Source organism: Staurois parvus, unplaced genomic scaffold (genome assembly GCF_062004578.1).
Source record: "Staurois parvus isolate SC_StPar_1 unplaced genomic scaffold, SC_StPar_1.0 ptg000087l, whole genome shotgun sequence".
Lineage (NCBI taxonomy): Eukaryota > Metazoa > Chordata > Amphibia > Anura > Ranidae > Staurois > Staurois parvus.
In genome coordinates, this window is record NW_028317883.1 from 1,522,636 (window position 1) to 1,546,500 (window position 23,865).

Genomic DNA, 23,865 nt, shown 5'->3' on the forward strand with positions numbered 1-23,865 from the left:
CCACAATCAATTGATACAAAAATTCCATGAAAAACAGTGGAGGGGCTAAATGCTAGTACTGGCAGTGAACGGGGCCGATCCTGCTAACTCTACATTTTTGGGGACGCTATACTGAGGAGGCACTAGTATAGTTCTGTTCATGATCAATATATTGATCTGTGCAAACACTATACTAGTAATGGCGGTGATCAGCGACCTATAGCAGGAGTGCAATAGTGTACAGCCAATCTAACGCTAGCTGACCCCGGCTGGGAGGGGAGCTAACTGACCCTAACATTATCTGATTTCGCTAGTGGTAGTAATACAGTGATCAGGGAAAAATTTTATGTACTGACACTGTACTAATAGCACTGCCTGGGTGACGGGGTGATCAAAGGGTTAATAGGGACGATCAAAGAGTTAAATGTGCTAATCTAACGTGTGTGTAAAATGTAGTGCTTTTACTCAGTGCTGTATTCGTTCTTCTCTTCCTGGATGGCACAGGGGGCAGCGGTGAGTGCACACCTGGAAATAGAAAGCGACATAAGATCACATCGCTTTGCCCAGAGCCGCCGCTCGCTTGCACATTGTTGGCAGGCAGCAAGTAGTTTTAATTTCTCTCAATAATTTTCTAAAACATAATTTTTCTTTTTTTTTACATTTTTTTAATACTTTCATCTGAGTAGTGCAATGTTACCACAGTAACATTGTACTGCTCTGGGTGGGTGATCAGGGATTTTTCTTTTTACACTTTGCATTGCATGAGCAATGAAGATTAATGCAAAACTTGTTTTGAACTGTCATGAATGTATTAAGTTCATGACAGTTCAATATATTAGTGATCTGTGATTGGTTCCAGCTGGTCACATGGTACAGGGTGCTGTGATTGGCCCAATGTGCCATGCGAGAACTGTGGGCCGATCACAGCTCTCCAGGAACAGAAGCAAAGCTTTTGTGAATCAGAATGATTCACAAAAGCTTTGTTGTTATTGTGATCATGTGATTGCACAGCGATCACATGATCACTGGGTCCCGATTACTGGGATTCTCTTGGGAGGGGAGGGTTGCGGCCCGCTCAGGCATGCAGCGCCCTCCTGTGTTGGCAAAAGACCAGCGATGTATGGGTACATCACTGGTCTTGTAGCTGCCACACATCTTCAGTACATTGCGGGTGGGTGGTCCAAAAGTAGTTATTGTCCACAGCTTACTGCTCACCTCCTTCTTTATCTCCACTCCACAAATGCAAATAAAACTCTAAATGGTGCTTTATCCCTTTAAAACTTTAATTCCTAAAACACATGACTTATTCTTCACATGACAGGGCCATTAATATTCCTGGCTATGTTCTCTTTCGGAGAGACAGTGTAAATAGGAAAGGTGCTGGTGTCTGTCTCTATGTGAGAAGTGATCTCAGAGATAGGAAAGATAGGAAATTGACAAGACTGAGATTCCCAGAAGAATTTAGTGACTTCTGTAGAAAATTAAACTTACAGGAAATGGACATTGTGGGGTGGCAAGGGGGGTCTACTGAGTGTTTAAGGCTGGGAAAGGAAACGTGGCAGACGATAAATAAAAGGAGAAGGTAAACCGGTGTGGGGGGAGGGGATGGAGGAGGTGAGGGGTATGACCCTCGTGTGTGGTTCTCTTTTTTTTTTCCTCTTCGCCTCCTCCTCCCCCGAACTCTCTTCTCCCAACCTGGGGTTGTAGGCCCATATAGGGAGAAATCAGGGGGGTTAGAAGGACAGTAGGAATTAAGCAAATGTTGAGAAGAAGAGGGCGGACTGCCTGGAGGCTGATTGCACTGCCAAAACTCCAGATCCCCCATGCTGCAAGATGAGGAGCGGAGTGTTTAGAGTCCCACACCAATATGGGAATCGCTAGTGGGAAGGTCCCACTACAGATTCAAGGGGAAAACTTAGGCACAAGGGTTTAGGGGAGGGCGGGGATTTTTGAGGAAAGGAGGTTTGGGAGGGTGGGTAAGGGGATGTTATAGTTGGAGAAGAGAGAGCATCCATATCCTAAACTGTCTGTATTGGTTTTCTCTTGAAGGAAAGTTAGTAGATCAACGTAACTATAATATAAATGAGTTTGATTAACTTTATGATATATAATGTGAAAGGGCTGCACTCCCCGATAAAAAGACATAAGATACTCAGGGAAATCCATCAACACTCTATAGAAGTAGTATTTCTTCAAGAAACACATTTAACTTGAGATACAAATATCAAACTATACTCAAAGTATTATCCAGTGTGGTACTATGCTGATTCACCAGTTAAAGGGGCCAAAGGAGTGTCAATTGGGTTCTCGAAAAATGTAAATTTTTCCCTGGAAGGTAGACTGGAAGAACCAGAGGGTCACTTTCTATTTCTCAGGGGAAAGTTACAAGGATTGGAATTAACATTAGCTAATATATATTGCCCGAACAAAAGTCCAGTGATATTCTTAGAGGGGATGTTAAGGAAACTCTCCAAATTTAAAACGGGAAGTCTGGTTGTGGCTGGAGATTTTAAGCTGTGTTTAGATCCTCAGTTGGATGCATCATCATGTACACAGAGAGAAGGGAGTAAGAAGTTGAAATTACTGAAGAGGTTATTATATAAACATCAACTGGCAGATACATGGAGAGTGAAACATCCAAAAGAAAGATATTATACCTTCTTCTCTCATGTACATGGTTTGTATTTGAGACTGGATTATATTCCAATATAGAGGTCATGTCTATGTCTGATCATACTCTCATCACGATGAGATTACGTGCAGGAGGAGGTCAAGATAAAACTATGTGGAGATTAAATGAAACTTTCATACAGGATCGGAAGTAGAGAAAAGGTTAAGGCAAGAAATTTAACAATTTTTCGAGCTTAATGAGACTAACGAGGTCTCGGAGGCCACAGTCTGGGAGACACATAAAGCATATATTAGGGGAATACTGATTTCAGCAGGAACAGAACAAAAGAATGAATGAGGGAAAAAAATAAAGATGGTGATGGAAGAGCTTTAGAAGTTGGTACAGTTACACAAAAAAAGAGAGGAACAGATATATACCAGAAGATAATACTTAAAAGAGATGAGTTAAGGGGGGCGCGTCTTGGTCATGGTGGAATGAGGTCGCACGAGTCGGAGCTCTGTGGACCCGAACCTTGAGACTGACAGCCTAGCCCTTTCAGTGAATCGTTTTAGATGCCTGGGGAGCGGAATTTGACACCCGCTGCCGGTGAATTGAGGGGAACGGGGATTACCCACTAATTTCTCCAACAACACGTCGCCTCCTCTCCGGCGCCCGCTCTCCAACCCAAGATGGTGCTGCTGAAAGCAAGCACGGCGGGACCCTCCAGCCCTAAGAAACATACAGCTCCACAGACGGAGGCCGAGCTCCCTGTCCCATGCCCAGTCTCGCCTATCCTATCTCCGCTGCTCCCCAGGGCAGGCTCACCCACGGGGCCACCCATCCCTCCCTCCCTGGGTGCTCAGCAGGATGGGGAGCTTTGGGACTTTATCGCTGATCTACCTACTAGACAAGATATCCAGGCCATGGCCTCATCTATTGTGGCTGCGCATTCTAGAGAACTCCATGATTTGAAACAACAGGTGAACACTGTCAAGGAGAAGGTAAATACTTTGGAAACTTCTATCTCCCAGGCTGATGATGTTAGCGTTGATGGAGGTGGGACAGGCTGACTTCCACCACCATCCTATTAACATCCAACTCAGAATAGATGATGAAAACAGGAACTGGCAGAACAACATTCGCCTCCAGGGTATCCCCGAAGCAACGTCAGGCCCGGACCTTCGCTCTACATTGAGTGCCATCCTCAATCAATTTCTGGACAAATCTCCCACAGCTAAACTTGAACTGGAAAAAGTACATCAGGTTCAGGGCCCACGCCCCCCTTCCTCCATAACTGCAGACCCTACCACCACTCTGCCTCCTCGGGATGTCCTATGTTGGGGAAACACTTTTATTGTATTAAGGAGGAGATCCTTCGCCAGGAATGGTCTACAGGTGCCCTTAATTTTGATGGAGCTGAGGTTCATATTTATCCTGACATTTCCCCACAAACTCGCCTGATGCAGGACCTGCTGTGGCACCTCTTGGAGGTTATCCGGGAAGCTGGAGCAACCTACCGTTGGGGCCATCCCTTTCACCTGATCATTCAACATCAAGGTTCCTTGTATCACCTGCATTCACCTGATCAGCTTCCACCATTGTTTCGGTTCTTAGACTGACCTGAGATCACCATACCTAACTGGCTAGACTCTCTGCTCCAAGAGATGAGGTGCAGACCCCGACTCGACCAAGGACGCAGAGATCCCGCTGACCATGGCTCTGTGCCCCCTCTGCTTCGGCCTCTCGGAACGTTCTGACCTCATCCGAGGACTGATTGTTTAGTTCTGCGGTTTCTCGGGTCCCTAGGACTTGACCCACTTCTAGACGGTTCCGGGTGACGAGAGAGGCGACCTGAGTAACCGTGGTTATTACATATGTTTGGTTTGCTTCATGTGCAACTGCTTTATTACTGTTGATATTGTACCAGTTGATACAAATTTGCCCTTTTTATGTATCTCCCTTGGCCCAGGTTGAGGCAGGTTTAATCTAGAGTGCGGATTCAGTGGGGGTTATGGTTATGATCTGCCTCTTCCCCTTCCGCGCCGGTCATGTTAATTTTGGATGGTGCCGACTGAATGGAGACGTTCTTATGGAGAGACGTTCTACGGATGTCGAAAAAGCGTTCTATAGGGTTCGGTGGAGTTTCATGCAAGCGACGCTTGAACATATTGGGCTTGGGACCCCTATGTGCTGGTGGATCTCTGCCCTCTATTCTTTCTTCCTCAGCATCAGTGAAGGTTAATGAGACACGGTTGGATTTTTTTCCCATTTCGAACAGGACGCGACAGGGTAGTCCTCTTTCCCCCTTTGTTTTTATCTTAACACTGGAACCCTTTTTGTGCACGATTTGTTCAGAACCTAGTATAGCTGGCTACTGTAAACCTTCGGGATGTCACAAAGTTGCTGCATCATCTTTTTTGTCACAAACTCACTGGTCTCCCTTCCAAATATCTTGCGGGCCTTACAGATGTATGGCTCCTTGTTTAACTGGTCAATTTGTCGAAATCCTCCGCCCTTAACATATCTGCTGACACTACTACTGTGAGAAGCCTCAGACCCTCCTTTCCATTCAAATGGGCAATGGAAGTTATTAGGTATTTGGTTACAAACACCAAACCTGATCTTTATCATCTGTATGGGGCCAATTTTGAGCCGCTTCTTCTGAAACTGAAGGATGACCTTCTCCACTGGCATTTTTTGTCACTGACATGGTTTGGGCGGTGTGCCGCTCTCAAGATGACGGTGTTTCCCAAAAGTCCTGTATCTTTTACAGGTTCTTCCGATCTACCTCCCTCTGGTGTTTTTCGGCAGACTCAGGTCCCTTTTTCAGAACTTTGGGCACACAGGAAATCTTGTTTGGCCTAATATCACCTTGCCCAAACTGTCTGGGGGTGTCGGACTTCCTGATGCTAGGGCATATTACAGAGCCCCCTATCTCACCAGAGTTGTTCTTGTTTGCCCGGCATCTCTAGACCCCTTACATGATTTGAGGCTTTATGTCATAAGGGGGAACTGGTTCATCATTCCCTCTCTCTCCCTCTCTATGCTTCCCTGACCCACTGGGGTGTAGACTACATTCCACCATTTCTGGCTAAGTGGGAGGCGGACCTGGACCTGCGACTCATGGCACAGCAAAGGGAGAAGATTCTAGAAGATTCTATATTTCTCCCACAAATCTTTGATTGCCTCTAGGGTTCAGGAAACTGGCTATAAAATCCTCACTAGATGGTATAGGGTCCCCACCACACTCCATCGTATCTCCCCTCAGATTCCTGGCTCCTGCTGGCAGTGTGGGACAGATGAGGGATCCGTGCGCCACATTTTCTGGCATTGCCCATTGATTCAACCCTTTTGGCAGGAAGTGCTCAGTGTCATTAAACAACTTACTGATGTTGACCTGCGTAGTGACCTGGTGGCCTGCCTATTGCACCTGTCAGAAAGACCTATCAAAAAGTATAAGCGTTTCCTCACTATACAACTCCTGAATGCTGCTGAAGCCTGTATCTCGCTCCGATGGAAAGATGTTAGTCCACCAACAATGGCTCTTTGGTTTGCTAAAGTCAATGACCTCAGGGACATGGAGGATCTCTCGGCCACGTTACATAATATGGAAGAAGCCATTACTGAAACTTGCCGACCCTAGCATTACTTTATATACACTGATTCCTACTCACAGGAGATGCCTGTTACCTCTTGATGCTGCCTCCTTGGATGGTGGTTCCTGCCCGGGGAGGACCACTTCACCTTTATCTACTTCTTCCTGCCTCTCCCCTTTTTCTCCTTTGTTCTGGGGAGCTCCTTCCTGCTTTACCTGTTATGCCTGTGTTTTCCTTGAAAGATCATTTCCTCTCTTCCATGTTCGTTTCCTGTTTTCCTTTCTACTCCCTCTTTCTTCTGATTGAGTGAGCCCTTCATTCAGTGTTTGGGTTCATTATTTACTTAATAATAAAGGACTGCGCTAATCATAAATAAAGTGTCAAATAATTCCAAACAAAAAATATAAAAATATATATTAAATAATAATCTAAAGATAAATAATGTCCACAAATCTTGTTTAAAGTCCAACCACCATAAAGTGATAAACAATGTTGCAACCTTGTATAAACAATAAACACGGTGAAGAAAATCCACCACCGAATGAATTAAATAAACTCACCAGAGCGATATGCTTATCAAATTATAAATCAGCATAGAACCAGCAAACACAAAGGCTCCTGCGCTTGGGGATGGACTCGATGCAGGCTACAACCACATTAAGAATGTCCTGGAACATGCACACCTTGCTGCCCTCAACAGACCGGGGGAATCCAAATATACTGAATGAGGAAAGAACAAACAGAGGGCGCACAGGTCTAGTGCATTACCATAAAAAATGTTTAATAAAAAATAAAGTGGGTGTTGTACTCACAAACGACAATATAGTCAAGGCACATCATAAAGAACAGCTGGGTCAACACCGCGCTGAGTAACAGTCCGCAATAGGGAGTGTAGACATCCAATAGGCTGACGTGTTTCGTGGACTATAAAAATATATTTCTGATATATATAAAAATATATTTTTGAATATTTTTGTATTTTATTTTGGATAGTTTGGAAGTTTTTATTTATATTGTAATGTTTGTATGTATACTATTTTTATATATTAGTGACAGCGTTTTTATTTCCCCTCTTCTTCTGGGTCTCAGTGCTTATTTGGAGATTATATGCACTAAATATATTTACAGTTATTGATTATTGAATGAATCTGCGGAGATCGAGCGGTATTGTGTCACCAGAATGCCGTTCTGATTGGTTTAAACGATCCCGCAATGCAGATTGAGTGGGAGATATAATGAATGAGTAGAGGTCTGACATCGATTCCGCTCCGTGAGGACGCCGAATGATGAAATGCGTAGGGCGGGACTTAATGGATGTGACGTCAGGACGTTCCTCGAGACTGTCGGCTGGGCTACCTCAGTGAGCGAGGCTCGTCCTTGGTATTGACAGAGGCTAGTATTGCTGGTGTCGGCTTAGACACTTTTTTTTGTGAGTTTATATTTGGCATCTAATAAAGCTTATATTTTAAAGAACGTACTGCACTATTATATTTCTTTTCAATTCCCCAGCATTGCCCTATTTATGGAGAGAGAAAGAGGAGGTCCATTTGATATCAAAGTTTCTTCATCCATGTGGGTTGGCTGATTGCAGAGTATTGCTCCCATACTTTTGGATACCTCAAACAGATCATCGCTCCCAGAGCACTAGCGATTATGCTGATTTATAATTTGATCAGCATATCACTCTGGTGAATTTATTTAATTCATTCGGTGGTGGATTTTCTTCACGTTGTTTATTGTTTATACAAGATTGCAACATTGTTTATCACTTTATGGTGGTTGGACTTTATACAAGATTTGTGGACATTATTTATCTTTAGATTATTATTTAATATATATTTTTATATTTTTTGTTTGGAGTTATTTGACACTTTGTTTATGATTAGCGGATTCCTTTATTATTAAGTACTTATACCTGATTTGGGCTAAGGTTTGCAGCTGAGTTGGAGATTTTTTCTTTTGGCGCTTTTTCTTAATTAGTATTACATTGGGTTCATTATTTGCCAATTGTTGATTCCCACATTATTATAGCAATAAATCTGTATCGTGAAACCTTGTCCTTTTTCTAATGTATCTAGTTGACCTCAATACGATATTAATCTGGTACCATCTGTGGCTTTGGCTGCGCTATCTTGATGCTCATTGGCCATGCTTTATACAGGTTTACCTGGGGTAATGCTGACATGTATCTGATCCTGGTTCCTATGCTATATTCAGCCATGATACATTGGAATGTGTTTTTGTACCTATATCTGTTCTGCGTTTAAACTGTTTCAAATAAAAAAATTATATAAAAAAAAAGTAAACCTTGATTAGCTTTTATAAAATTTGACTTCACAGATTAGTCCAGTTCACAACACAGACTAAGACAGAGCTCTGTTAAGCCTAAATTACTTCTATGAAAAAGGCATAATTATGATATGCATATTAACAACTCACTTGCATGGTCTTTTCATCTCTTTACCATTGATGTATTGAATTTTAAAAACATGTTCAACTGTTACAGGAAAAACTATCCTTGTACAAAGAGCTAAGAGAGAGAAAGTGCCAGCAATACTCCTATCGATTGATGCCGAAAAGGCTTTTGATAGGGTTAATTGGGGATTTTTGTTTGACACACTAGAGGCAATAGGAATAGGCCCTAAAATGCTAAAATGGTTCTTCTTGGTTTTTCAGAATGTATAACGGTACTAGGCAGGGATGCCCCTCTCTCCCTTTTTGTTGTTGTTGCTGTTTGTACTGTCTTTGGAACCTGTTCTGGTGAGGGTAAGGAAGTGTGTAGATATAGCGGGAATAAAGATAGGTGAAGTGGAGCATAAAGTAGTCTCTTATGCAGATGATATGTTGTTTTATATTGTTAAACCTAGAATAACGTTGCCTAACTTAATGAGGGTATTAAAACAGTATGGCGAGCTATCAAACTTGAAAATAAACCTGGTAAAATCAGAAATATTAAATATCAATCTTTCAATGTCAGAAAAGTTGAGTTTACAAAAGGAGTTTCCATTTATTTGGAGGGAAAAGAAAATAGGACACTTGGGAGTAAAATTAACCACCTCAACAAATAGTATATATCAAGCAAACTTTATCCCCCTAATAAATGAAATTAAGGAAGAACTAAGGAGACTTTTAAAGGGAGGAGCCTCTTGGATAGGACGTATACATCTGATAAAGATGGTGATAATGCCAAAAATTCTGTATAAGTTCCACATGCTTCTGGTTCACCTCCCAGGATAATAAAGAAGATGATCACTAAATTTACATGGGCAAACAAGAAACCAAGAATTAGTTATGAGGTCCTGAGTTGAGAAAAAGAGAATTGGGGTTTGGGCTTACCTAATGTAAGGAATTACTATCTAGCAGTGATTTTATCACGAATAGTAGATTGGACATTTAACTCACGGGAAAGGATGGATGAAGATGGAAGGGATTTTAAGTAAGGCACAGTTAGAGATTGTATGGATTCCACATAAGTTTTGCACATTGGATGTTAACATTAATTCACTGACAAGGAAAGTCTTGAGTATATGGGATAGAATGTAAAGTCAAAAAGGATGGAAATATGATTCAATATTGACTCCTTTGGAGGGAACCAAGAATTTCCTCCTGGGGAAGGTTAATATTTTTGGGAGATGAACGCATGCTTGAAGGATATATTGAATGAAGGGAAACTGCACACTTTTCAAAACTTAAAGAAGAAAAAAGATTTATTTATCACATTTGAAGATTGACGGTATTAACAATTAAATCATTTTGTTTCAAGTCTCCCTAAACCACTGAGGACGTTGGAGGATATGTATCCAATTGAAAAACTGTTAAATGAAAAAATAACCCCAAAACATGTTACTTCTAGGATTTATAAGATCCTAATGGCTATGGAAGGAACTGATCCTCCGGGGTTTTTGGAAAAATGGGAAAAGGAGCTTGGAACAGAATTGAATGTACAGCAATGGAATAAGGTTTTTGAATTAACAAATGAGGTGACAAATATGAGCACAGTGGAGATGAACTATAAATGTTTAACTAGATGGTATATTACACCAAACGTAGCTTACAGACAACAAGTAGATACCTCATCTCTATGCTGGAGAGGATGTTAAGAAAGGGGTAAAATGGCACATATATGGTGGAGTTGCCCAAAAATACAGGAATACTGGCAGGAAATAATTCAATATATTCAGGATAACCATACAGAGAGATCTTTGGTGGTGTTTATTCTGCAACTTTGAGCCCTCAGCGAAACAATATAAAAATAGGGTACTTTATCATCTAATTAGTGCGACTAAGGGTTTGATTCCCAAGTTCTGGCAGGTTCCTGAAACACCAAGAATTAATAAATGGATAAATAGAGTTGAAAATATTTATGGGATGGAGGAGCTATGTCACATGGAGGAGGATAAAATGGAAAAATTCAGGAAAATGTGGTGTAGTTGGCTGAAATGTAAATTCTCTGAAAGATATATGGAACTGGTTGAAATTGGGGGGGGGGGGTTAGAAGTCAGGAGAGGGTCTTAATTGTGAATTTGAGGGAGAGCAGTATCGGAGATAGATAAACTTGAGAGAAGATATAGTTCAGGAAAGAGGAAATGGATGGGGAAAATGGGATGGGGGTCATATCGGGGTAATATAGAATGTGTATATGTGAAATATTTTTATATATGCATTGTTCTTTTTGTACTGGAAAATCAAATAAAAGTTAAATAAACAAATAAAAAAAAAATACAGCACACCATGGATTATACATGTGCAATGGGAAGCCAATTGTGAAGCTGCATGGAGTCACAGCTTGCTTGCCTTAGTAAACATGCTGACGCTGGGGACCCAAAGACCAGCTAAGAGCCAGCCAGGGCGAGGACAGAGCTTATTCCCTGGACAGGTAAGTGTCCTATTTTTTAAGGCTCCATTCACACTGGACGTTTTAATAACGCTGGTAACATTAGCTGTGTAAAGTCACTTTAAAAACATGAGTTTTTCAGCGTTTTTTTAGTGTTTTTGCATTAGTGTTTTGCCGTGTTTTTCGGTGTTAGAGCGTTTTTACAGCTAAAAAAACTCCTCTAGAAACCCACTAGTTCTGAGGGGTTTTTCCAGCCAAAAAACGCCCCTGCCAAAAAACCCTGAATGCAGTCTATGTGCGCATGAATACACAGGATAACATCTGGGGAATATACTGGATATAGAAAAAAACTGCCAAAAGTCAAAAACAGCAGCTGTAAAAACATCCAGTGTGCATGAGGACTAAAAGCCAGCAGCTACAGTATTCGTAGCTTTTGACTTTTATTTTAAATTTTTTTTAAAGACAAAAGAGGCTATTTACATCCTGGGCATGATAAATCACTGAATAAATTAAAACCACTGCAATATGCAACCACCTTAAAGGCAAAAGAACTCTGCTGATTTTTTTAAATGAAATAAAGTAAAATAAAAAAGTCAGATACTGTCTTTAAAATGCATTTTATTTATAAAACAGGCAAACTATGAATTAAAAAAAAAAACATAAAACATCAGAATGGCAAGTTAATAAGTGCAGCATATAGGTGTACAGGAGTAATATGGTTGACATGGATGCAGGATCTTTTTTAGGAAAGAGAATAGTCTGAGATTAGTTATGACAATATAAGGGCAGACATCTACATACAGAAAAGAATGCTAAATCTTTGCAATATTAAAATGTCGAAATACATTTGTTCCACCAATTTAGAATGACTTGGTCAGCTGATCCCATCTCTCCATTGCCTTGTTCACGAATGAGGTGTACACAGATGATACATACTCACTTCCTGAATCATACAATTCACTAAAAAAAAAAGTAAATGCAATTTAGATCTCTGTATATTAAAATGATGTGCATCATAAAATATTCATTTTTAAAGTTACCAACATATGACCACAACAAGTTCACTTACTGAGCATTGTACAGCGTGTATAGGCAGCAACTTTATGCAATCCTATGCATTCTCTGCACTGAAAACAATGTTGACTTAATACACTTGCTGTAAATACAATACAGGAATACCCCAAAAGTGTTCTTTAAATACTAACACAAATTGCTAAGGATAGTTACTACAGGGTCCAAGAGGAAGAACTGAAGAGGTGGGAATGCAGGTATCTGACACACCAGAAAGTACTGTATGTTGGATGTGAAGATTATTTGGGAGGCTTTCATCAAGAATGGGCACCAGGACAGGGGCGCAAAATGTTTCTTCTTTTTTTTAATTTTATATTACCTTAATTTTATACTACCCAGAAGAACAATATACATTCTTCAGATTATTACAGCACTTATGCTTCTGGTACAAAGCTGAATAATAAATTATTATAGCAAGTCATCGACAGATGAAAAGTCAACAGCAATGTGGGTTATATGCCCTCAACAGTATTTGGCATAGTGGTCAGACTGAGCACTGAAAATATGAAAACATGACAGCATGACAACATGTAAAGGTATACAGAATCCAAAAAAAGGATTTAAATTGTAACTATTCTATCAGCAGAAAGAATATTTTGGGTACAAGTGCCTTGTTGAAAGATGTAAGTATTCATCAACAAACATAAAAAGCGTGAACACTCATGCTATTAAGTGTGGTGACAGTATACTGCCCAATGGGTCAAAGTTTTATTACATTTATTCACTTGGAACTTTATACTATATATGCCATATATTTTTCATATTCGTAACTAAGTACCATGTGCTATTTAACTTCCAAAATTCCTGGAAGTTCCTGGGAATTTGACTTTCTAGTAACTGCAAATTTGGCTGCGAAATATACCTGCATAATAAGAGGTCTTAAATCTGCAGGCATACTGTCTATTCCCAAGTCTAGTAGCACAAGTATGGGGTTAGGCTTTAGGAACAGGCCTAAAATGGCAATTGAATATCGCCCTCCAGAAACTGCAAAGATGGGGGCAAGACCACAGCATGTGTCATAAGGTTACTGTCAATCCACATCCCTTACAACAGGTATTATCTAAAAAGGGTGTGATTTCAGCCACTGTGTAAGGAGTTATATACCATCTCAAATGAATTTTGTGGGATATTTCCCATTGGGTAATACAGTATGCATGGCTGTATAAGATGGCTCTTTGCCATTGTGATTCAGTAAAAGACTTTTGAAGATCCTACTCGCATTTAAGCAGTGGTGGTGATTTATTAAAAAGTTAATTGGATTGAAGTACATTAATGATTGCAGTTATGCCATATATATATATATATATATATATATATATAGGGGTTTTTTAAAAACCATGATTTTCTTTAAACTGATGTAAATCATTTCTAGCTGTAGCTGCAAAACATTTCTTGAGGAAATGGTGAATAATGTTTAGTGACATAAAGAAACAAAGGAGGCCTTGGTGAAAAAAAGATCATGTGATGTAAAATCTATAAGCTGTGATCTCCCACCAAGATTAGATAAAAGAGCTAGAAGAAGGTGGGAAGGTAGTTAAAGATGGCTCCCTTAGATTTCGCCTCCTAAAGAGAATCTTACTTTTCCTTTATATTAAGCTAAGGGTAAATGGAAACACATCCCATAGATTATCTCAGATGCACATAAAACACCTCTTTTTCATGTTCCCTGCTTATTTTGCTGCTGGTAAAAAGGGCAATAGCCAACATTTGAATTTACATTTAATCAAATGAGTCACAGACTTTGTCCTTCCCTGTTTTCTTTAGAAAGGATTGTAAGAATTTGTGATCAGAGGCAGAATTTAAAGGCAAACAGCACCTGCTGTACTCTCTCTCTTTTACAAAACACACTAATGTAATTTGAGCACACTAAAATGTGAATTCATATAATTTTTCTAATAAATAGTTACTAAAAAATCTATCTATCTATGTCATACTGTATATATAAGTATTGATCGGTAATTGTTACCTACTATACCAAGGAATGCCAATTTTAAAATTGAGAATAACACAAAGTGAGTATTACAGTACATGAAATTGATTCTTACATTGCTTGTTGTGCCAGTGCCATTTCTTTAACTTGGCTCAGGGCATCTGTTGTTTTAGAAGCAAAATCACCGGCCAGATCCTGCATATAGGTGATACTTGAGGACAGCAAGGTTTCATCATTTGCGGAAACTGGATACCAGAAGCAAAAATAGGTCAGTGTATGATGATATAAAGAGATCAGCAATTTTTCTTCCCTGATATTTGTGTATTGGAGGAAATTAATACAATCAAGGAGGTTTTTTTTTATTTTGCTTTAAAAACTCTGATTATTGAATGAATATCATAATGTTAAAGTATGACATTTGGTAAGGCTGCAGTGGTGAGTACATGTCTGCAAAATAAGTAACCATTTCCAAATCTGAACTTGATGTGCAAGAGATGACAGAGATTGATATAAATATACTATGATTTTCTTTTATTAAATCCTTTACTTTTGAACTTAAAGTCACCTATAAAACCAATAGCATTTCCTGTGGACTTTCCAAGAGAAAGCAGTGTTTAATAAGAAGAACAATGGTGTCAGTTCATCCTTTAAGAAAAGTATTTGAAATAATGTCAGAAGCATCAGGAGTATTGACAGCAACAGAAACTCAACAGTTCCACTACCTCTCCTTACAAAAAGGCTGATTTACTAAAGTTATTGGGAGTGCTCACACAAAATAATAAAGACTTGCTTCAAATATAAAATCATGTGTAAATGAAATAAATAGTAAAGAATTAGCTTTTTTCATCATTGGATAATTGAAGTGAATCTTTTTTGCATTGTCAGCCCCTATCAGCTGACCAACACATTTACTAGCTGACATTGTTGGCTTAATAACTAGAGAGATGATGAATATTAGATGATATTTATCCAGGGTACCATCATTCATTCATATTTCTATTTTTCCATAATCCTTCTACTAATCTTTTCTAAATTCATGTATGCCTTCATTTATATCTTCACTAGTCCTTAGTCGTGCTGCTTCTGTTGTACACAAAAGCTGTACTGGTTCTGATAGCTAACCACTTTCCTCCAAATCCCAAGAAGGTGAAACGATTTGTGATAAAGCTTTAGAAAATGATAAGTTATACTAAAAAGATGGATAAAACAAAGAGAGGGAGCACTGGAATTTAAAGGATGTCATTGGTGGAATTTCCAGTGCAACATTTCCAACTGAGCAATGTACTCAGCAACAATGGCAAAAAACATGTCTGCAAGGTATTTAAAGAGTAACTCCACTTTTGTTGAGAAAAAAATATTCCCCTCTGGGTGATACATTGCAAGCATTTGAACAAATTTGATTGCAGATTCCTTTATTTTGTTATTCGGAATAAGTAGATGTTTGTTTGGCTGTGTCCACGTGCAGAGTAAATATGTATGGGAATTACTTCATAATTATTTATCAGCTTCTGTAACTGCAGGGCTCTAATGACAAAAGTGGCAAAGTCTGCATCCCTTTAGATGTGATTTCCCTTTGGAAGTAACTCATTTAAAATGCCATCTTTGTTGCAGGGGATGCCCAAAATCGGGTTTAAATCTTAGTGCAGACGTCTGGAAATATCAATGAGCCAATCACACAGACAGAAAATGACATATCTGGGGGGCGTTCTGTACACCATTTGTGTACAGAATGCTTCAGGTAGCATTGCATTTTACAGAAGATTACAATGCTGCACATTGAAAAGGAAATGTAGTTTTTATATAGCATTCAATTACAATATGACTTAAGTCACAATTGTATACGCTATATTATTTTGTTTTTTTGCTATTTTTTCCCACGAAAGTGGAGTTACCCTTTAAGCACATTTCATACCATGGCATGCTTTGTGATTTCATTGGGTCTAAATGTAGAAGGAAATATATTTAAAAAAATATTCAGGGCTGGAAAACATAATATTTTGCAGCATACAAGTCCCTAAATTCCTCATCAGAATTACATCTGAAAGATGAGTTTTGTTGTTTTGAAGATAGCTCATAAAGATGATAATATTGTTTGAGATTTCAGTTAAGTGCACAGTTGTTACAAGGGCGCTGGATTTCTAGGAGGGTTTTGTAAAGACATGATGATAATGATTATGATGAAACACTGCAGCCTGGAGGCATGCTTCTAAAGGGCACTGGAGGGTTGAGAATCACTGGTTAGTGAAGCAAGATTTGTGCAAAGAAAAAAAACGTAAGCAAAACACATTTTAAGCCGAGGTAAAAAAAAACAGACAAGATGTTTTCCTAATTCTCCAAGATAACCTGAGGCAGATGTGTGCAAATAATAAATTGCTTTAGACTTTGACCAGCTGGTAGATGAGTTTACAGATGTTTTATCTGAGTTTCAAGCAAATTAGAAGTCAGTTAATCTAAGAAGTAATTATACTTATAGGGGGGAGATACTAAAACTGGATCATGGAAGAGCTGGTGCAGCTGGGCATAAAAACCAATCAGCTTTCACGTTTTATTGTCAAATCTTAATTGAACAAGCTGAATTTAGAAGCTGATTAGCTACCATGCACATAGTGGAATAAAAAATTGACAAAATATAATTCCCCTACCTTCTACAGATTTAAATCGACCTTCCTAAGCCACCCTCCAGACAAAGGATATACCCACACCATTAAATACATAGATTATGAAGATCATGAAGAATTCATATGCCAAAAAAGATAGGCTGAAGTGATTTAAAGACTCATTTTTTTTCTTTTAAAATAACAAACATGTCATACTTACCTACTCTGTGCAATGGTTTTTCACAGAGCAGCCCCGATCCTCTTCTTCTCAGGCAATACTTTTGGCCCCTCCCTCCTGCCAAGTGCCCCAACAGCAAGCAGCTTGCTATGGGGGGCACCTGAGCAGGCTCGCTCCTGAGATGCTGCTCTGTTTGTCCATTTGCACACATCCATGCTTTGGCCCCAACCGCCACTGTTTGGCCCCACCTCACTCTCTCCTCAGTGGCTCACTGGTTGTGATTGACAGCAGCGGGAGCCAATGGCTCCCACTGCTGTGTCAGCCAATGAGGAGGGAGAGACCAAGACCAGCTGAGGACAGCCGTGCACATAGCTGGATCAAGATAGGGCTCAGGTAAATATTGGGGGGGGGGGAGCTGCTGCACACAGAAGGTTTTTTATCTTTATGCATAGAATGTATAGATTGCATGATGGTAAAACACCTTGAGCATTTACAACCACTTAGAATCTACAAGTGTTGTTTTCATACTGGATTTTGAAAAAGAAACAAAACAAATACAGTTAAACGTACCAGTAGTTTGTATAAAACATTTACAGTAGAATAACACCTTTGGTAACACCTGTAAGTAGTGCATTTTTCAGAAGTCAATACATTAGACCAAAAAGAAGGAGAAGTGATAAAAAAAGGGGAAAGAAAGGGATCAGAAGGACAGCTCTTCCAAATTAGAGACAGCTGGGAGATATAAAAAACAATTTTTTTCCTACAAAATGTATATTTGGACATCTTTATACAGTAGATGTGTGCTGAGGTCAAAAGAGAATGAAATGTGTTTATTTGTATTTCAATGGTTTTTATTAATTTTAAACAGTATAAAACAGAGGCAACAAAACACGCCCACGCAGGGGCTATCAATTGCACCGATAGAAAATGCATAATAGAGCAGACAACGCTCTAATTCCAATAAGGCAAAACGTATGCCCACGCAGGGGCTATCAATGGCACATAGGTTACAATAACATCAGTGAAACCCAGATTATCGCACCTAAAGACAGCTGTCCACTGTCACATCAAAACAAACAGAAAAGGAAAGAAGAAAAGCAGAGAAGAAAGAAAGAGAAAAAAAAAAAAAAAAACACACACCAAAGAGCAAGGGTCCATGAGCGCCAATACAAAACTCCTTCACCTCCCTATACTGGCAGGGGGGAGCGTGGGAAAGGCATATTGCAACCACGGCTCCCATATTGTCAAAAATTTATGTTGAGAGTCGTTGCATATACTCGACATCTGTTCATTGAGCATCATAGTAGTCATACGATCCCGCACCCCCTGAAAAAGTACAAACGGACTCTTCCAGGCCTGGGCAATTGTCCTAGTGGCCGATAAAAACAAATAGGAAGCCAACCGCTGCTGACGAGCCAAGAGGCCCGGTATGGGGCAATGAAGCAAAGCATACCGAGCATCCCGGCGTATGGAGAGATGAAACAAAGTGAAAAGGAGGCCAAACACACGAGACCAAAAATGAACCAACCTCGGGCATGACCACCAGATATGCAGTACATCGCCACGATGGCCACAACCCCGAAAACATCGATCACTACAGGCAGGGTTAGCCTGGGCCAAACGAGCCGGCACCCAATACCAACGAAACAATACCTTATAGGCTGCTTCCAGCGTGGTCGTATTAAACGAACATTTAGCTATGAGTGACCAGGCTTTATTCCAGACCTCCGGATCCACAGCCACTCCCAGGTCGCGTTCCCACTGAACTACATATGAAAGAGAAGTGTGCGACGAGCATCTGCTCAAAGCTGCGTAAAGAAGGGAGATAAGGCCCGGGGCGCCCGGACGCTGCTGGCAAAGCCGTTCAAAGGCAGATTTCTGATATGGGAAAGCAGAAGTGGCCCTCAGCGAGAGTAGCCAGTGCCGCAACTGAAGGTACCGAAAAAATTCCGCTGGGGGAACATCCCGAGACTCCCGGAGGACATTCCAGGTGGGAAAGGACCGAAAAATCAAAAAGTATTGCACCTGTGAGAAACCATGAGCCACCCACCAAGAAAATGCCCTCGGGTGATCTAGACCCGGCGGGAAAAGAGGGTTATTAACGATTGGAAGCAAGGGCAAGAAAGGCGACATCAGACCACTGGAGTAACGTACTGAGTCCCAGACTCGTAGGCCATGGAGCAACATCGGACTCAGCGCCGTAGGACGCAGGGCAGGGGGAAGCCATAGAAGTGTCGATAGTGCGATAGGGGCACAATTAGGTAGTTCCAGCAGGACCCAGAGAGGAACGTCGGAGGAAGCGTGCAACATAGACAGTGGGGCAATTTGGCTGAAATGTGTTTATTTGGACATCTTTATACAGTAGATGTGTGCTCAGGTCAAAAGAGAATGAAATGTGTTTATTTGGACATCTTTATACAGTAGATGTGTGCTCAGGTCAAAAGAGAATGAAATGTGTATATTTGGACATCTTTATACAGTAGATGTGTGCTCAGGTCAAAAGAGAATGAAATGTGGTAATTCAGAGAGGTGAGTATAATGTACGCAAAGCTTTCGCTCCTTCCCAGCCCAATGATATTCACCCTTTGTTCTTCAAAAGTTGAATTGGAAAGGAGCGAAAAAAAGTTAAACATACTGTAATGGAGAGAACAGTATATAGTAATAGGTACAGTATATATTTTCATGTTTCAGATAGTCATTGGGTATATATTTCTCACCTGCACAGGCAGCTAGAACAAGCAGAGTGGAGATCACCACAAGCCTCATATTTAGGTTTCAGCTGACAATCTGTTAAAATACAGACCACATTATATGTAGAACAGTTATGGCCATATTAACTACAACCAGGAAAATCAGGATTGAAATACTGTGTGCAAATCACTGTGTAAAGTCAAAATGTTGATACAAGGTAGATCTGCATCAGTTTATGGGTACACAAGTTGCAAGCAACCCATAAATAAAATAGCACATTATTCACATACCCCCAAAATATTCCTTAAAGAAAACCACACCTTACTCCAAACCCAATGTCAGTCCTACCACTAGCCCTAACTGTAACTTACCATTGGCTCTAAACCAGCAGTGTCCCACCTGTGGCCCATGGCCGCATGCGGCCCAACACGATTATGAATGCGGCCCAACACAAAATTGTAAACTTACTTAAATATTTTTTTTGGGGGAGATTTTTTGTAAAAATGCATTTACACGTAGCAAGCATGTGTGGTCAAAGAAAAATTTGTCATTGTCTCTTTATTGCACAATATCCTAGTCAGGACCCGATGTACATGCAGTGAAATCTACTATGTGCTGAAAGCACAAGATTTTATAAGAATGTAACAACTAAAATATATCTAAAGCCCAAAGTTTTCCCTGTCACTTTTTTTGGTGTTTATGTCCCTGCTGAGGAGATTAACCTTCTCTATTGGACTGAAATTGAGGAAAAATCCAAAATTTTAATTTGTCATCAAAACAGGTATAAAGTCTTCCAATAGGGACAATTGTTACAACTTGTGACAGCTGCATAGGAGAGGATTTTCCTTATTTTCTAGATATTTGCCCATATTTCCTATTGTGTCCAACAGGAAGTTAGTGATAATCTCTCCAAAATTAGGGGAAATTTCTCCTGCACTGAAACAGGTGCCCCCATTAGAAGATACATGTTGCTCCTACTTAGATGACAACCATAAAATATTGCATTTCTCTACATCTTCTGTCCCAGTAATAGTAGTTCCCACTACAAATAGAGAAGGTCAGTCTCTCTAATGTATGCGCAGACAATATATCCTGACAGATGTTCCAACCCTTCCCCTCTCTATGCAACACTGTAAAGAAAAGTTTTGGCTACAGATAAAGTTTAAAGAAAAAAGTGTCAGGAGTGAACTATAGTCAGTATAGGCAAATACAAGGGTCCTGACTGCCTCTGACTTCAATATTCACTGAAGACTTGTTCACACCACATTGCAAATCTTAAATGTGAGAAGCAATTTGACAATACATTGCACTACATTACAAATCAGTTTTAATCTTCCTTGTAATGAGTTTACTTTTTGTTTTGCTTATTTTATCTCTATCTTTTCAATACATGCTGCAATGCATTGCAACATTGTGACAAAATGCAACCTGGGATACAACGCAGGTCATTGGGGTAAGCCAACACCTCTGAAAACAATGGCATTTTATTTGGCCTGTGTTGAGCAATGCAGTCTGACGCTGGTGGTGTGGACAAGCCCCAAATCACTGATCTGGAACAAGCATGCAGCCAGTGAAGACAGCAAGCCTAGCACAAAAGATGAATAATTATTTTATTTCCAAATTCTTAAAGTTATATGGAAGAGTAATATTTTAATCAATGCAATAATTGTATGGACACTAAGAAGGTTTATGATTATGATTGATTTATACTTTCAAGGGGGAAAGTGGGACTTTTAGTGATTTTTCCACAGGTGTTTATAAAACATTTTTGGACACCGATTCACATTTATAAGATTATAAATGAGTACACATTTATGCAGATCAGTGTTGCAAAATAACATAATAAAATTGCATTGAAATTATTATTTATATCATTAACACTACATTAACATTCTAATCTAATACAGTGCTTACATATACATGAACATTTGCATTTGGCTGAGACTCACCTTGCAGTACTGCACTCTGAGCTCTGCCTAGTCCCTTGCCATTGCATATAGGTGCATGTATTATATAGACTGCTTCCTCCATAGGGAAAAGCCTGGAGGGGAGTGGGTGGGTGTGTTAGGAGTGGGGTGAACGTTGCACTGATGGATCAGAAAGTTTATATCTGCTGACTACCTTGTGCCACAGAGATAGGAGAAGATTAACAGATAATCTCATAACAAACATCATTTGTGAAATAATGCACATTTATTACACAATCTAATTCATACCTTCATCCTTAAATTTTTAATACAGCTAGCAATGCAAGAAAATGCAATATTTGAGACAATAAGAACAATGACAAATGTATAAGTATTCATACATATAGGTGAAAACTTGCATCTTCATAGACACAGCTAGTCACCCGGCTCTCTGTATGTACAGATACCTCTTGGCATGTTTAAGATCTCATAATTGGACACAAGCTGTTATTCAGGCACAGCATGGGTCAGCACTGTAGTGTGTCTCAATGGATATAAGAAATAAGTATATATATACGTGAACCCTCACCTTGTACAACAACACATTCACTTTCAAATAGAAAAGCAAGGCAAAACATTTGTATATACAGAAAATATGTATATATATATATATATATATATATATATATATATATATATATTTTCCTTTCTTACAAGTGATCACAAAACATCTGTTCTCTTGTTCTCAGCTACATAAGGGGCTTAGAAAGGTGGGGGTGGAGACTGCAGGGCGCGTGTCAGGAAAGGCTAGGCTGTGCTCCCAAGTAGAGTGCAAAGAAGAAAGCTGACTATGCTGGGATGGATGTGCATTTATGCCTAGCGTGGTCAGTTTGAAATAGGAAAGCAGGGGATTTGTAAAACAGGTGTAGCACTTACTCTCCTAGGAACCATTGGAAATTTGCACAGGTTCTTTCCCCCTTGATTGCCCGACAGCCAGGCAAATGAACACAGTCACTCTTTTCCTCGAAAACCAGTCTAGGGTGCTGTTTTTGTTCTTGTTCTTTTTGGAGACCTTGGATAGGGATGTGGGAGTTGAGTAAGATACTCCAAAAACAGAAACTATCTACAAATTGAGGACAGTGAACCCCTTTCTGTAAGGCTGAAGCAGAAGTCCTTGCATACAGCAAAATGTGGACTTGACTTGTAGTAGAACAGTAAAGGCACATTGGCTTCTTTTTTTAGAGCGACAAAAGCTACAGTCCCTTCAAATTGAACTAGGTAGACTAAGCTCTTCTGGACACCAGCCGATGTCCCCTTTAGCAAACATACAGCTGACTCTCCAGTACAAGAGGGGTGGTAGCCCAAAAAGTCTCTAAGATCTCTCAGCAGTCTGTACCCACAAAATGTCCAGGGACAGCTGGTTGCCTCCTTCCATACCAGACTAGAACTTCAGCAGACAGCCCGTCAGTCAACTCTTAGTAGTTTTAGCATCCAGGCCCCCAGGTTGCCCACCTGAGGCGCCTCTTGGACAGCAAACACATAGTGGTGTTGCCTTGGAGGGCAGAAGCCCTCCAGGCTGGACTGATCCTACAGAGGAAAAGACCCAGACCTCAGTATGCTCAGAGAATATATACAGTCTCCCAGCAGCCTTCAGGGCTGTATAAATATTCATGCTGTCATCTGCATAGCTCCACACCTATAATCCAAAATGTTCTGCTGATTTCTGAAAAGCTGCTGAAAACAACGGAACGGACCTAACTAATCAATTTCAGCCACACTGAATACGCTGAGGCAAGCTAAATTTACCGGACAAAAATACACACAGCTCCACTAAAGCTCCTTTATAAATCAGCACTAAATATAACTAATCCTAGCACCTATTTAGGTACTACGCATGTATTTCATACAAAGGAAGAAACACAAAGAGAAAAGGATAGTAATTAACACAAGTACATGTTACAACATAAACATATCAGGAATATGAAATAAGGTAACATACACTTTAAGATCTGAAATGTGCTGAGGGGGTTGGGTACACCTGAGCACTGTGACTAAAACAACAATAAAGGGAGGAAGCACTGGCCTTGTGCATTACCATAAAAAATGTATTGGATACAAAGAATTCTAATTTACTCACCAAAGTAAGTAGGAATGGTCTACTTACTTACCCACTCACTCCACCCAATTGTGAATGACAGTTCTGACAGTTGCCAGTCAGACGTAGACAACTTGCCACCGCTAGCTCTTCCCAATTGTTTACATATGACTCGCAAATGTCAGATAGCGGTGAGTGCTCGGCGGATGCGGACGGGTCGGCGAGCATTGGGGTTTTTTTTTTTGTTTCGGTGAGTCAGCATCATCGTAACAATGCTGGACACTGACGGATTACAACGATGGAACCATATTTTTTGCCTGTTTTTTTTCTAATAAATGACTTGTCAAAAACTGTTTTTTTGTTTTTTGTTCAATAA

At 40.0% G+C, this 23,865-nt stretch overlaps 1 long non-coding RNA gene across 1 annotated transcript; it reads right to left on the bottom strand.

The window, feature by feature from the left end:
• Positions 1 to 14,136: 14,136 nt before the first annotated feature.
• On the bottom strand, positions 14,137 to 21,539 carry LOC149468397 (uncharacterized). Its single transcript, XR_016311719.1, has 3 exons — positions 21,437 to 21,539; positions 19,514 to 19,583; positions 14,137 to 14,266 (listed from the first exon to the last, which is right to left on the bottom strand). It is a non-coding gene; the product is annotated as an uncharacterized LOC149468397 (long non-coding RNA).
• Between the last annotated feature and the right edge of the window lie 2,326 nt (positions 21,540 to 23,865).